Raw genomic sequence first — 17,235 nt, 5'->3', positions numbered from 1 at the left:
AATTTAGGACGAAAGGACGAAGGGCTTCGTATAGTTGGGCACGGTTGCGTTGGCAAGAGGTAGCTATAATGACTATCTGGCTGTTACTATACTGGCTGCCCGAGCAAAGGCAGATAACAAAATAATAACAAGTTCTGTTACTTGGTTTTCTTTTGTTTGATAATTGAGTTTGTTATCATTTAGGTTGAATTAAGAGCAAAGTTGTAGAAAATGACATTATGAGAAAACTTGACGAACAAATGTTTGTTATATCTGCTGAATTTCCAGAGCTATGCTCTAGCGCATGGTACAAATACGTGCACAAATCATGGATGAGTATATATACATCGCTATAGCAGATTTGTGCAATGTACTATCTACAATAACATAGACCCGCCTTCTCCATACACCTGGCCAAGTCCTTGCAAGCATTTTTATAAATCTTATAATCAACTTAGAAAGCGTCCAGAACTGAAACGGTTTCCAATGGATGATAGGATGGCGAAGAAGCGAATAGTCAAAAGATGTGAGTATAAATATAATCATAAAATAGACAAATAATTAATTGGAAAGGTCTCACCAATCCTTCTCGTCGGATGAGCGCGCCCACGCCTTGCTATCTTTTCATTTCAACGGTTATCGTCTGGATGAAGATCAGTCAGTCGCAGACTGCGATCGATCTGCGATCCCGAGCAGAAGGGAATACCTTACAAATACCATGCAAAGAACAACCTGTGCACTAATAGCAAAAATTGTTATTATTATATTGTTCTATAAAATGTTATGAGAACATCACAATATCAATTGGAGGTATTTGACCACAGTTTGGTATTGGTGTGGTATTTGTTGATTTAGCAGTGAAATAACTGAATAACAGGTTTTGCTATTACATCATGGAACTATCGAAAAAACACACAATTTAATAACAGAACATGTTATTGCTTTGTTATCCAATACCTTTGGGATAACAAATAGAGCACTCCAAATTTTAGGTATGCATTCATTATTGAAATAACATCACTTGTTATTTTCTTGGTGTTCTGCATACAAAATTATCGTATTCGTTTTTGTTATTTTGCCTCTTATGTCCACCTAAAGAAGGACATATCAAGGTATGATAGTATTCAAGATGAATACCTTGGTATGTTATTCAGTTGCTATTTTTTTCTGCTCGGGATGCCGCTTCCTCGATGTCCTCGTCCAACGCCGTAGCCACTCTCCTAAACAAACACGAGAAAGAGAGGGATGAAACCAGGGGCGAATGGCCTCTCTGTTCATATTTTTCTTTCTCGTGTTTGTTTAGGAGACCGAGCAAGAAAAAAGAAAATGCTGGCTACGCCGTTGCCCACCCCCATGCTGGACAGTTCATTCTCCACCAAAGCGTCACAGTTCTCCAATTCCTTGATCGTCACAGTTCTCCGATTCCTTGATCTTAACTGGCTGCTTTGGATCCACTCAGCTTTTTATTATCCTCCACAATGCTTTCACTGCATTCGATGCAGAAACGAACAAAAACCCGCAACAACTTGAAGGGCAATCTTAATAAACTTCCAATAGAAATACATTTTCTGCGTAATTTTATATTTAAAAAATTGACAGAAAAAAACCGGATCACGAAAACTCTTCACATTCACTTCCAACACGATTTACTTTGATCATCATCAACAAGAAAAGCATCGGTACAACGTCCTAAATGAGCCGATGTGTGTTCAATTGTCATCCGTATCTCTAGGGCCATAATTTGTGAACAAACCCTTAAAATCAGTTTTGTGCTGTAAATTTTTCAAAATATTTTTGAAAATTTTCAAACGTTATTCAAAGTCGTTCTGCATGATAAAGTGCAAGACAGTGACATGTTGTTTGAAGTATTGTTTGGCAAGTTTTTTTAATGCCATTTTCTCCAACTTCAAGTTTTCAACACACTATTTTCACTTATGGAAACAAAATCAAATTTCTATCTCACTTCTAGGTGGATTAATTACATTATTAATATTTCCAAAAGAAGGGTTCTGATATACCAAAAACTCCTTCGAAGTTGTAAAATAAATTTTTCATGCCCAAAATTGTGATCACGTAATTAAGCCTTTGGAAACAGTGTGACAGCGATATCATGAAATGAGAGATGAAATGCATTAATCTTAATTGGTCGTACACGTGGGATTAGGGGAATTCGAAAGTTATTTTCTTTTTGGGCTGGAAAGAAGGTTTCATCTGATTATATTCCTGACTGGTAAGTATTTTTTTATCTTTTGTTTCTTTAATTTATCTGTTTTATTTACTTTCCAGTCGTATGCGCCCATAGTGGTGCACATATTTCGACATTCTCTTTCAAAATATTGAACAAGAACTAAGCACTAGTTCACTAACTGCTACAGCTTCAGATTCGTATGCAGAAGGTCCTGCGTTACTGCTTATTTACATTTATATGTTCGTAGTATCGCTATTCGCTTGAACCAGAAAAGGGTTGAAAAAGCAAATTTCTTGTCTTCCAATTCCACATCATAGTAGATGTAATCTTGGATGAAACTAGAGATTTATACCAGGAAGTACAGAAAACAGAAGTTCATAATAAGTAGTCGAGCATTTCTAGCTCAAAACACGAGAAGGGAACCATTTTTTACTTGATATTCTTCTATTTGAATGAGATTTTGGTCATGCGAGACCTTGAATTCACTATTACTTTAGGACGGTTCAATGTGAGAAAAAATGTATTTAGAAATTGTATGTAGAATTCATTTTTGTTATCAAAAAAATATTTCCTTCTGCTTATTTTAAAAATCGATGAAACATAAAAATTCGAGAAAAAATATAAGTACAAACAATACAAAATTAAAAAAAAATCGTAAATTCATCGCAGAAATTCTGATCTAGATTACTGAAAAAAAAATGGAATACCTTCCCAGATTATAGCTACTGTCCCAGATTATAAGCTAATGCGAAAGAAAACTGTTATAAACAGCCAATAAATCTCTGGAGTAAAGCTCTAGTAAAAAATACTATATCAAAATGCCAAGATTCAGATAACATTCCAGGAAAAAAACAATGTTGGGTACCGTAGAGGAATTCATTGCAAATATTCTAGGCTATTTATTCTAGACAAATTTAAAGAAATATATTGTTCAAGCAATGGATGTTTTTCTTACAGAAATTAGAACTATCGGGAACTATTTTTAAAATACATTTAAATTTGTATGGGGAAATTTTTTTGTTCGGGGCGAACTGTTATTCTATTCACGAAAAATAAAAATATTTTGTTTATTTAACCATCAAAACAAAGGAATTGAAACGCAATAAAATCATGTTATATCTAGAAAAATAAGCTCTTTCGATTAGGCTATAGAAAATAGCAATATTTCTTTCACTAAACAACCCAATTTCCCTTGCGAAATGTTCCTGGACTGACAGAGAATTGAACAATTAACCCACAGCATGAATATTTCCTTTTTTTTAAAAAATAGGTCGTTCTTTCCAATATAATTGCTAAAATAGTTTTTGGTACTGAAACTGCTGATAAACAATACATTTTTCCTTCTTTTAAATATCGGCTATTCTTTCTAGTTTCATTGTTAACATAGGTAGTTTTTGGCAATAATTGTTGAAAAAGACAAAAACATCTGATCCGATTCCAGTTTCATAACTGCTTAATTGCAATTCATCCTGATGACCATTCGGCCTAATGACCTTCGGCCCAATGACCCAGCATCATCCGCTTCGGCCCCCACAACCCTTAATCCGATTATTACAAAGGGCTGTTCATAAACCACGTAGACCAAATTTTGGCCATCCCAGACCTCCCCCCATCCCCCCTCGTAGACTTTTGTCCATACAAACATTTTGAAATTTGTGTGGAGCGTAGACTTTGGCCAAACCACACCTCCCCCCCCTCCCCCCAAAAAGTCTACGTGGTTTATGAATGGTCTCCAAGTTCCAAACAAGATTTTAAAAACATTATTCGAACAGATTTAAAAACATCGGTGAACGTGGACATTTCATATGCTTCTACCCACTGCCCAATCAGAAAGGCATAACAAAAACATAGCATAATTATATCAATGGTTGATACACATATCAAATTATGTTATATTTAGATATATTTGTTGGAACCGGTCTGAAAACAAGTTTGCATGACATCATAATTATAACAAAGTTATGATAAATTAAAATGATATTTGATCTTCTTTGTATCAACATTATAACAAACTCAGTAATAATTTTCAAAATGCTATGTCTAACTAATAATATTTTTGAATAGTGTTTAATGCCTTAATTGTGCGCTGGATTGATCCATTGAGCTTGGTAAATACACATTTTTTTAGATGCTACAATATCCCTTTCGTGACGGAGCTCAAAAAAGTGAAATTTCCATACAAATTGCTCAAATTTGGCTCTCCAGAACTCTCAGACCTTTTAACACATCAACATTTTTTTCTTTGGCATTCGCTAGAACTACTCCTTGTCTTTCGATTCGTAGCTTTGTCCACCTTGATAAATCGAAAATTAAAAATTTGCGACAGATAGGGATATATAAACTGCAATGCCCAAAGAATTTGTTGAAAAATTATAGACTGTTTCAAAAATTATAAATACACTTTGTTTATTGAATTAAATGAACTGGATTAATAATATCTACCAACTTATTTCAGAGTACAGCATATTGTACTCCATATTTGTATATTTCCTTTCAATTGTCTTGATATTTTAAAGAACAGTCGAATTCTCTAACAAATAACTTAATTTTTCAAATTTGCATTTGCACAAAGGTGTTTTGAATTATTTCAACATTATTTATCACTAAATACCAAATATTATCTAAATTTTTATCACATTCGCTTTCTCAACAAGTTGTCTAAGGAATGCCTTGATCAAAATTTGGGAAAAATCGATAAATGCATTTCCACAACATTTTTTCGGAGATTAAGTTTCTTATTTTTCAAGGTTTTCTATGGAACATAAGAACTACCACACAGTTCCTTAGCTTTCCTGAACGCATTTAATCTAAACAAACTTATTTTTTCAGCTCATTCGATCCTTCAGATGGCAAAGGTTTTCATACCATAAAAATGAATGCAGTGAGCAGTAATTAAGACATTCGTTCTAGTTCACGGTGTACATTTCTTATTGTTGTTATGGTTGCTATGCATAGTTCCCGTTGCCGTGACTGAAAATGCACGTATATCGGAACGGATTTTTTTTTGCGTGTAATTTGTGTATCACCCCAGGCCTGTTCATATCTAAACAATGTTGTCTATGCAATTGTAAGACCATTAATTAAACGTTCAAATCTGAAAATTTTATTTTTGTTCTAAAATGTTGCGAAATGCATTTAACGATCGTCATCTTGAATCAACAGAGTCATAAAATACACCTGCATTCAGACTTGATTAATATCTAAATGCGGCTGGGTAATGAAAGCACAAACGAAACATAAAGCAATTAGTTTCCCTACTGCGAAGCTTTCCTGCCAACTGCAGTTGGTTAAGTTACAGCCCAGTGCCCATCGTTTGAAACATGCCAATTTTGCTAGCTAAGCACCATGGAGCCCAAACGCACGAAACCACATGCGCACCTCGTTCTAATATTTCAAACCGAGAAAATAAGTGCGCTGATGCAGTTTTTTTGAGCACACAGTTTCTTCGCCAGCGGTGACTAGCTATCGTCTACAAAGGTCATCGACATCCCCAAAACTTGATGTATTCATTTTACGTTTTTCATATGTGTATATTTTAAAGATTATAATGCGAATTGAACTGACTAGCAGGCAGTTAACGAGCAAAGGAGGCTTTGGATGTGTACGTGCTGCGTCTACTGCACGGCGAACGCCTGCCATGATGATGCAGTGTAGTATCGAAATAATGCATATTCTATGTGTGCAAAACGAAGAATTGGGAAAAGTGAAGCGGACGGAAAGAAAACACGTAAAACTGGCTTGTTTTGTGCACAGGCCATTTAGCTTTATATTTTCGGAAACAGGCGATAGTGACATAGTAGAAAAAGGCTGGATCACCTCCAAAGTGCAATGCACATGCTAAGGATCTCGATCCGTTCCACAGCGGGGCCGTTTCACTTTGGGGCCAGCCTGTGGATAATGCGAAAGGAAGACGGTATTTTACTGCCCGTTTCATCTTGTTTTGGCTAGCTGGTAGGCAGGCCGCGCAAAAAGCATTTGAGAGCATCCGTCGTGTCCGGTTGCCTTGTATCCACAAAGCGCATTTAGGCCACCAAAGAAAAAAAAATAGTACTCAAACCACTTCAATCAAACCTGATCGTGTGGTGTTAATACATAAACAGACAAAAATTTCGTACAATAATCAACGCATACATTCTCCCACTCTGCACTGCACTTTTCCTCCTAAGAGCTTTTCTGTGCATACCCCACCAAAGTATATAATGTATTACCCCCAAAAAATGGGTTGGAGACGCGAGATGTAAGATTTCGGTGCATTCGAGTTTTTGGAGAGGGGGAAATGTAGAGTAATTTTAGAAGAATACGATTCATCTCTGTTGCTGCTGCAAGTTCCTTGCTCTTTGTTTCTTTGCAATCAACAAGCCACTGACTGGCCGACTGCAACTGGGTCTCGGGTGAATGCATCAAAAACTTGTTGCGGAGGGCTGTCAGCGAAACCTTAAAACGAATGATTTTGTAGTGAGCCCCCCGGTCAGTGGTGGGTAGTTGTGACTGGGCAGAGATATCGACACTTGATACAATCGCATGACTTTGGTGGTTTGCCACACCTTTTTGATTAGAGTTTACCTTTCTTATTAAAAATCCGCCAATAACATATTTTTACAAAATTTTTGTAGATGTTCGACTGTGAAATTGACTTCTTTCTCTGGGGATTTCGGCTTTCAGTCAAAGAAAAGCGTTGATTTTCTTATCTCATCGCCAACGTTTCGATCCAGATGTTGAGATCTTCTTCAGGGCTCGAAATTAACACATTTGTCTGACCCCGTATTCATCTCACTTGATTGTCGTTATTTTTTGTTTTTGCACTGCACGAGTCTCATTTACTGCCAGCACCCTTGAAGGTAGTGGGTGGGTGGTACAAAATGGGAGGTCTACACCAGAAGCCATGACGCTTGCCAACACTGCTAGAGGTAAAAGCAGATCGAATATTACTTCTGGTATAGACCTCCCATTTTGTACCACCAAGGGTGCTGGCAGTAAATGAAACTCGTGAAGTGCAAAAACAAAAAAAACGACAATCAACCGTGAGATGAACACGGGGTCAGACAAATGTGTTAATTTCGAGCCCTGAAGAAGATCTCAACATCTGGATCGAAACGTTGGCGATGAGATAAGAAAATCAACGCTTTTCATTTACAAAATTTTATTTGTCAGCTTATAATTGTACAAAAGAATGTAATAAAAATAATATACGTAAACCAAACATACCATGAAGGATCTTATATTTAGCCCCTATGAGTTAATCAAATCTTTCTCACATCTATACATATACACATAAAATAGATAACACAAACAATTCCTGGGGGAAATTTTACCTGTCTTGATCATTAAGGTTTATCCCCTATATTATTTTAATCCCTACTTTAGTGATATATTTCTCACGTCTGTATTTACACCTATGTATGAGCAATGTGTGTTTTCATTTTTCTGTTTTTAAACTATTTGCAACAAAACTAAACAGTTTATTGCTACTCGTTTGCATTTAAAATAATGGGTTTAAATTTTTGTAGAGCGATTTTTGTGAACTAAGAGTCTATATAAGCTGTGCGGCAAGGGCACTGGTATTCAGCATGACCATTCCGTAAAGGAAATTTCATTTACTCCTTTGGGCATAGATTACCTTCGAGCCTGCCACACAATATACACATACAAATAGGTCATTGGTAGATGAAGCTCTCTGATAATAACCGTGGCAGTGCTCACATAGAACACTAAACTATCAGCAGACTTTGTCCCAGTTTAGACGTTACGCCACGAAGAAGTAGAAAATCGCTTTCATAATTCTGCAAAGTGACGTAAGCGCCATTCCAAATGTCGACGTTTCTTTGGTATATATCAGATGAAATAATAAAACTGTGGTATGTCTGCTATATTAGGATGAAAGATCATTTTATGATGAAATAGTCATTTATTGTGATAGAAATCACTCAAATTAAATTGCCTACCTTTAGGCGCTTCAAAATTTAATTTTGCATTTAAAGTAATGAATTCAATAGTTGTAAGATTTTAAACGCGTTATTCTGTTTTAGAAGAGCAAAATTAAGTGGAGAAGGAAATTTTGCTATCCAACCGATGCTTAATCGTATACTGATCAATTTCGCCCCAAAGTGGCATTTCCATTTTTTTTGTTATTTAGAGTTACTTTACTTAAAGTTTAAATTAGTTGAACAAAATTCTGTCACATGGTTCCATGGAGATCCATTGGGTACTGGTTTAACAAAAATTCCTTTGGCAATATTTGAATTGTCACTGATGTTATCTGCAAAAGTTGTTTTAAAGTGATCAATTTGACCCCGGATTACGGTACATGAAAGTTTGATAATAATCAAGAATTTGACATCGTGCATGTTTTTTTTTAAATCGGCAATGTTGTAGGTTGGGAAGCTACCCTGAACTTCATCTTAACCACACAAAAAAACTCGAAGTGATGCATGATAGACAAAAATAGCTTTATGCACAAATGCACTATTAAGTTTAAAAAGTAAAAAAAAAATAAAAATAAAACTTTAGGTGTACACTTTTATTGTAATTTCAAAATTCCACCAACGGGATCCATGAAAAGCAATTTTTCAAAGTAGACTAAGTATGCCAGTATTTTTTCTATTGCTGCTGGCTAACTGTATGACATTCATAATCATGCGAATTTTCTATGACAACACTAGTGGTTTCCAAAACAGTCAACCCCTAGCGTACGAGCTCGCTACCATAATAACAGCTGAGGAAATTGTAATCCCAACCGTAACCGGTACAAAATTTCAGTTAATTTCTCAGCAATCAGTAGCCTGAGCAGCCAGTATTTATTTGTTATTTTATTTTTTTCCTGCTTTTAATGTTTTTATGAGTTCTGGAATTTAACAATCCTACAAATGTAGACGACTTTTTTCTTTGACATGTTTCAAAACAGGGAATGAGTACACAATTCATTAGCGTGGCTTGTTTCAAAAAGACTCTTAAAAAAATCATGAAAAAAGGAAAACACAAGCATAGAATGTTCAGGTACGATAGTGAATTAATCAAAAACTAGGATAAGCACACTTTTGAGTCAAAGTCAAACAAAAGTATTCTTAATTTATTGGGGGTTGGATTAAAACCAACGCGTGTCTCAATCGTGTATCCCCTTGACAGTTTATTTTTTAATTATCACCTTGATAGTTTATTTTTTTTTCCTTGAAAATCATTATTTTAGATTCATGTCGATAATTGCAATAATATTATTGGTTCGTGGTGAAATGCAAAAATAATGACAATAATAACGTTCCTTATAACGCTGTGGCTATTTGTAGTTCCTCACAAAATTTTTCGCAAATGAAATCATAACTTCGGCTCCAGTCGAACGCTCCTAGTTCTAAAATTGAGTTTTGCGTTGCATTTTCGTCTGTTTTTTAATTCCACTTTAAGGACGTTGACCTCGTCCGGCCATGTCTTGTTGTTCACGAAAATCTTAAGAGAATTTCGACTGCACAAGACATGTGCAGCGCTGCATGCCGTTCTGTTGGCAGAGGCGCAAAAGTGCATGTGTATGCGACTTGCGCCACTGCACACCAAGGAACCAGGAACGGCAGAAAGAGAGAGAGAGAATGGTTATTTAACTCCCGGTCCGCAAAAAAATTAGGTTGCGCTAAGAACTAACACTAAAACGAAAAAATCCCCCCGAAAAAAAGGCGATCTATGTGCGTTAGTTATGTGTACATACAAAGCGGACAGCGCAGACTTCTTAAGTTTGCAAAAATTGATTCGATCAGGAAAGGAAAGGAAGAGAAACTCGCACACTTCAGTTAGGCTGCAGGAGTCGGATTTGTAGTAGAATAGCAAAATTCGTATGTGTTCCTTGAACAATATTTTGCGCATTCTATCTCCCTCTCTCTCTCCCTTGCATGCGGTCCCCAAACAACCCCCGCTCGTCGCCGCATGATTCCTTGTTGCCATTTGGCCGACCATTCGACCCACCCGGCTGGCTATAAACACAAAACTGCATTTTTGCTGCTTCTTCTCCCCAAAATTCGAGAGATAATGAACCCTCTTGTATTCTCCTATAATGTATTAAGGTCGAGAAGGAACAGAAAAATGCTGAACATCGAACGCATCTACTTGGTTCCATAGCGGGAGTGATGTTTTGCAAACAAGTCAGCCATATTTTAAAACTCATTTGAGCGCTGCAGTGCATTTTGGCTACAGTATTTGCTGTTCCCATTCCTTGACCCCGGACCAGGGAGTTAGTTAGACAAAGAAGCGATCTGATGATCTTTGGTCGGTTGCGTTTTCTTTCATCAAATGTTTTGAATTGAACATGCTTGCGTTGTTTTCTTTAGCAATGTGGGGATATTTATAGATTCTGGCTGAACAGCAGACTTTTTTTTCTAATTAGTAAAGTGGATTCAATAAAGTTGCTCCAAATAAGTTCCTCTACAACATTGCAGAACATTTTGTTGAAGGCGTAGATAGACTATAAAATATTAAAAAAGCAGATATTAATTATCGCTAAACTAGGGTATTTTAACCTATAGTGGACCATTAATCAATAGTGAACCCCTTGAAATTATTCTTAAATTTCCTGCTTAAATATGTTTCCACCGAAAGAAAGTGCCGTAAATATGTTGCTAGACATCAGTTCCAGCTGGAAGAATTACTCTAGAATGTGATGATTTGTTTGCAAATGTAAACACGGCTGGGGCACCACTATTGGCTAAATTCAAAGGGGTCCACTAGTCACCAATTTAACATAAACCACGTTGACTCCCCTTGTCAAAAGTCTACGCTCCATAGAAATTTTCATTTTTTTGTCGTTTAGGTGACCAAAATTGGGTTTACGTGGTTAACGAATGTGGCCTAAGGGAACGTCCATAAATTACGTCACGCTTTTAGAGGACCCGGTTATGAACCCCCGTTTAGCAAAGTATGACGATCCATACCAAAATTTCATCGGTCTCATCGGTCAAAGAATGTGCCACGTTTTGGGAGGGGTGATGGGTTTGAAAATGAGCAATTTTTGCGTGACGTAATTTAGGAAAGTCTCCTAAGAGAATACGATCTACCCAATAGTGGTCCCAACAATCCAATAGTGGACCCCTGGGTAGGATAATTTTTACTAGATTATTTTATGAGAAATATAAGCTGTTTCTTTACGGTTTTTGTGAGTAATATGTAGAAAAGGCATAGCACTTGCGGCGCAATCATTGATAAAGACAATTCAGGTAGAATATCGTACTACTAATACTCGGGTATAACTCGTGGTGAAACTGCAGCAGTAAGTGACGCTTGGAGCTGTGTCTCAAGGTCGGCTTACCACTGGGCAATCGGAGGGGCTTCACGACCAAGTGCAGACACTGTCACCTGAATTGGGTTATGGAGAAATGCAAATGTGGAACTATCAAATGGAAACTATTGGCTTTATTGAAAATTTACAACTTGGCGTGGGTGGAATTTATTGAAAACTATTGTAAATTGGAAATGCAGAGTGGTTGTTTTAATGGGAAATTGTAGACGTACCGGTACTGCTGCTTGGTGGTACTCTGCCTGTAGACTCAATGCCGATGAACGAGCGCTCGCCGATGCTGCTGCAAGTTGTCCGACCTCGAACTGATGGCTTTTGGTGGTGGTATGCTGGTCGGAAATTGACTTATGGATCGGTAACAGATCGTCTTGTCGTATTGAAGCAATCTACGAATGTCGTTAACGTCTTCCCTCTTTGTCGGAGATCGACAGAGCCCAGGACAAGGCCGGATTGACTCTGCCAAGAGGCTTTCTTATAGATACGACTGTGATATGTTGATTTCGGGGGGGGGGTGGAAGCTCAGGTAAAATATTATCTCCTGGGCGCCCATTAAAAACACCACCCCCGGCGAAGACTGGCGCTCGAGCCTAGCTATTTAGCACTGTAGTTGGAGGAAATGCCAATGCAGAACCCGTAGCTTCCGGGAAGGTAAGCCCAGCTCCCTGGGTTAGTGGGTTGGTGTCAGGCCCTGCGAGCCAGCCGTAAAAAAGACTAGCACCGGAAAATCAACAAGAGAAGAATGCGAACCGATACCAATGGCGACGACCACAGCGACGAAAAGGGACTTGCGATTGGAAGCTCGGTACGTGGAACTGCAGATCTCTCAACTTCATCGGGAGCACCCGCATACTCGCCGATATACTGAAGGACCGCGGGTTCGGAATCGTAGCGCTGCAGGAGGTGTGTTGGACAGGATCTATGGTGCGAACGTTTAGAGGTAATCATACCATCTACCAGAGTTGCGGCAACACACGTGAGCTGGGAACAGCTTTTATAGTGATGGGCGACATGCAGAGGCGCGTGATCGGTTGGTGGCCGATCGACGAAAGAATGTGTAGGTTGAGGATCAAGGGCCGATTCTTCAACATTAGCATAATAAACGTGCACAGCCCTCACTCCGGAAGCACTGATGATGACAAAGACGCATTTTACGCGCAGCTCGAACGCGAGTACGACCGCTGCCCAAACCACGACGTCAAGATCATCATAGGGGATCTAAACGCTCAGGTAGGCCAGGAGGAGGAATTCAGACCGACGATTGGAAAGTTCAGCGCCCACCAGCTGACGAACGAAAATGGCCTACGCCTCATCGATTTCGCCGCCTCCAAGAACATGGCCATTCGTAGCACCTTCTTCCAGCACAGCCTCCCGTATCGTTACACCTGGAGATCACCACAACAAACGGAATCGCAAATCGACCACGTTCTGATTGATGGACGGCACTTCTCCGACATTATCGACGTCAGGACCTATCGTGGCGCTAATATCGACTCCGATCACTACCTGGTGATGGTTAAACTGCGCCCAAAACTCTCCGTTATTAACAACGTACATTACCGGCGGCCGCCCCGGTACGATCTAGAGCGACTGAAGCAACCGAATGTCGCCACCGCATACGCGCAGAATCTCGAGGCAGCGTTGCCGGACGAGGGTGTGCTCGATGTGGCCCCTCTAGAGGACTGCTGGAGTACAATCAAAGCAGCCATCAATAACGCAGCTGAGAGCACTATCGGGTACGTAGAACGGAGTCGACGAAACGATTGGTTCGACGAGGAGTGCAGAGCGGTTCTGGAGGAGAAGGACGCAGCGCGGGCGGTAATGCTGCAGCATGGAACCCGACAGAATGTGGAGCGATACAGACAGAAGCGGAAGCAGCAGACCCGTCTCTTCCGGGAGAAAAAGCGCCGCCTGGAAGAAGCGGAGTGCGAGGAAATGGAACTGCTGTGCCGTTCACAGGAAACACGCAAGTTCTACCAGAAGCTCAACGCATCCCGCAAAGGCTACGTGCCGCAAGCCGAAATCTGCAGGGATAAGGACGGGAGCCTCCTGACGGACAAACGTGAGGTGATCGAAAGGTGGAAGCAGCACTTCGACGAGCACCTGAATGGCGAAGAGAATGTAGGCACGGAGGACCAAGGCAGCGGAGGAAATGACTATGTTGGTGCAGCGGAGGACGGGAACGAACCAACTCCCACGCTGAGGGAAGTTAAGGATGCCATCCACCAGCTCAAAAACAACAAAGCGGCTGGTAAGGACGGTATCGCAGCGGAACTCATCAAGATGGGCCCGGAAAAGTTGGCCACCTGTCTGCACCAGTTAGTAGTCAAGATCTGGGAATCCGAACAGCTACCGGAGGAGTGGAAGGAAGGGATAATCTGTCCCATCCACAAGAAAGGCGACAAGTTAATGTGTGAGAACTTTCGAGCGATCACCATTTTGAATGCCGCCTACAAAGTGCTATCCCAGATCATCTTCCGTCGTCTTTCACCTAAAGTAAATGAGTTCGTGGGAAGTTACCAAGCCGGTTTCATCGACGGCCGGTCGACAACGGACCAGATCTTCACCGTACGGCAAATCCTCCAGAAATGCCGTGAATACCAGGTCCCAACGCATCACCTGTTCATCGACTTTAAAGCGGCATACGACAGTATCGACCGCACAGAGCTATGGAAAATTATGGACGAGAACAGCTTTCCCGGGAAGCTGACTAGACTGATAAGAGCAACGATGGACGGTGTGCAGAACAGCGTAAGGATTTCGGGTGAACTATCCAGTTCATTTGAATCTCGACGGGGACTACGACAAGGTGATGGACTTTCCTGCCTACTATTCAACATCGCCCTGGAAGGTGTTATGCGACGAGCCGGGCTCAACAGCCGGGGTACGATCTTCACGAAATCCAGCCAATTTGTATGTTTTGCGGATGACATGGATATTATTGCTAGGACATTTGGAACGGTGGCAGAACAGTACACCCGCCTGAAACGTGAAGCAGCAAAGGTCGGACTGGTGGTGAATGCGGCTAAGACAAAGTACATGCTGGTAGGTGGGACTGAGCGAGACAGGACAAGCCTTGGCAGCAATGTTACGATAGACGGGGATACTTTCGAGGTGGTAGAAGAATTCGTCTACCTCGGTTCCTTGCTAACGGCTGACAATAACGTGAGCCGTGAAATACGAAGGCGCATCATCAGTGGAAGTCGTGCCTATTATGGGCTCCAGAAGAAACTGCGGTCAAAAAAGATTCACCCCCGCACCAAATGTACCATGTACAAGACGTTAATAAGACCGGTGGTTCTCTACGGGCACGAGACGTGGACGATGCTCGAGGAGGACATGCAAGCACTCGGAGTTTTCGAGCGACGGGTGCTAAGGACGATCTTCGGCGGCGTGCAGGAGAACGGTGTGTGGCGGAGAAGGATGAACCACGAGCTCGCTGCACTTTATGGCGAACCCAGCATCCAGAAGGTAGCCAAAGCCGGAAGGATACGGTGGGCAGGGCATGTTGCAAGAATGCCGGACAACAACCCTGCAAAGTTGGTGTTTGCTAACCATCCGGTTGGTACAAGAAGGCGTGGAGCGCAGAGAGCACGATGGGCGGACCAGGTGGAGCGTGATCTGGCGAGTGTTGGGCGTGACCGACGTTGGAGAGCTGCAGCTGCAAATCGAGTATTATGGCGGCAAATTGTTGATTCAGTATTATCATGAATTTGATGTTAACTAAATAAATGAAAATGAATGTTGATTTCGGGGTAATGGCTTTCAGTCTATGGCAATACATAACATAAGAATCCGTTTTGAATTGCCACAGATTGAAAGCCATTACCCCGAAATCTGCCGAGAGGGTTCAACTAACTCATTGGCTTTTAGGGCACCTTTATTGGGCCCGAGGAATCGCACCTTAACGGTTATGGCCTCGCAAGATCATTGCGTGGTTACGGACCGCTAGGCCGAGCCGTGTGCTTCACCAACCGTAAGGGGTGGGTTACAAAATGGTGGAAGTGTACCGTAAGGTACCATGAAGGTCCTGTGAGGGTAATGGGGAAAGATTTGTACAAAACCGTGCCAAATTCACATAGCTAGTCATTAGTTTTACTGTAGACTCAAGTAAGTTTTAGGCCACTGTATTATATTCAGCATACCTGACTGCACTGTTGACGATTCATCCGAATAAAGTTACAACCCACTTCACTAGAACTGAAGGACATTTTACAAAGCACATGATTTTTTCTGAGGGATGGCGGTTATTGTCTCAGTAATAGCTATTGTCACCACTTCTTTTGTGTACTTCCACGCCCGTTAAGATAAGTGCATTTGTACCCACTCTGGTTTTTAAACATATTTAAATTTAAAAATGACTAACCGTACTAACATATATACAATTTTATTATATTTTAATTTAATTAATCCTACTAACCCAACATCCGCTAACCTAAGAGTCGAGACAGTATCAAAATAAAAATAGCGCATATTAAAAATCTTAATTTCTTGTAACACACAATTGAGTTTTTAAATTTTGAAAAATGTATTCTTTTTATGATTTTATACGAAAGAGCCCCTTTTTCTGAGCCACTATGGGTTTCTTTTCAGATTTTTAGAACTTTATTTTGATAACTAAAATCAATTTCAAAGAGATTCGAAATCACCTTTTGACAGCTGGGCAACTGTTTGACAGCTCCACCCAGTACAAAATGCAACGAGGGGTGATTTGACAAATCGCTCCCATACAAACTTCAATTTAATTTTTAAATAGATTCCTGGGCACCCAAATTCATGAAAATTTGGATATTGGCTCAGTTTGCCATGCAGATTCAGAATATGGAGTTATCTCAACACCGCTAAAGAAGCCAATTACACTACATATTCTAACGATCAGAACTACTAAGAGGTCCTCTATTCGCCCTAGTGGGACCTAGAAATATTGCATGAGTATATCGTGTGGTGGGCACAAAGATATTCTATACCCAAGTAAGTCTATAAATTTTCAATACGAAAAGTTCTTAGAACGATCGGTAGTTAACAATTAGTCATCCAGCAGTTCAAAAACCCAGTAAAATTTCAAGATTAGCAGTGTAAAATATTTTCAGTTTAGCCTGTGATCAAAAGAAGGATTTTTTTTTGATGAGCGTATTGGCAGTTAGAATATCAAACTTCCAATTCAGCTAGATGGCATTCGACCAGATGGTATTCGGTCAGATGGAGTTCGGCCAAATGGTTTTCGGCCAAACGACATTCAGCCAAATGGACGGATATCCTATAAAACACTTCTGAAACCCCGCTGAAGCTCATCAGATGCTCGTTTGTGAAATACCTTAAGACCACTCTGAAACCTGCTGAAACGCCAAGAAACACCCGTAAAGCTGTCTTGAAATCCTACGAAGTTCCCTAAAACTCCTCTGAAAACTCTCGGAACCCTCCACAGAAAGAAATTCTGAACGCTTAAATTTCCATTTTATGTCATTCAATTTTACATAAAATAGTTTCTTTCTCGCAAAGTTGTAATCAAGCTCCACACTGCAGACAATCTGCAATTTTACAATACGATGTGTTGAAAGCGATGAAGGCCATTTTGTTACAGCGAACTCGTAACAATTTTGAACTGTGCATGAAATGTCCTGAAACGCATTGAAATGCCTCTGAACCCCCCCTGAAATGAACACCCCTAAAATCACTCTAAAACTTCTTGAACGCGCTCATATGCCTTTCACCGTCTCTGAAACCTTGCATTCCAAGTCCTTCTCAATATTTTTATCATAGATTCATAGCTTCAAGTTGAGAAGCTTTAGTAGAACAATTTGTG

The sequence above is a fragment of the Aedes albopictus genome, unplaced genomic scaffold (genome assembly GCF_035046485.1).
Source record: "Aedes albopictus strain Foshan unplaced genomic scaffold, AalbF5 HiC_scaffold_220, whole genome shotgun sequence".
Classification (NCBI taxonomy): domain Eukaryota; kingdom Metazoa; phylum Arthropoda; class Insecta; order Diptera; family Culicidae; genus Aedes; species Aedes albopictus.
This window is presented reverse-complemented; position numbering follows the sequence as displayed.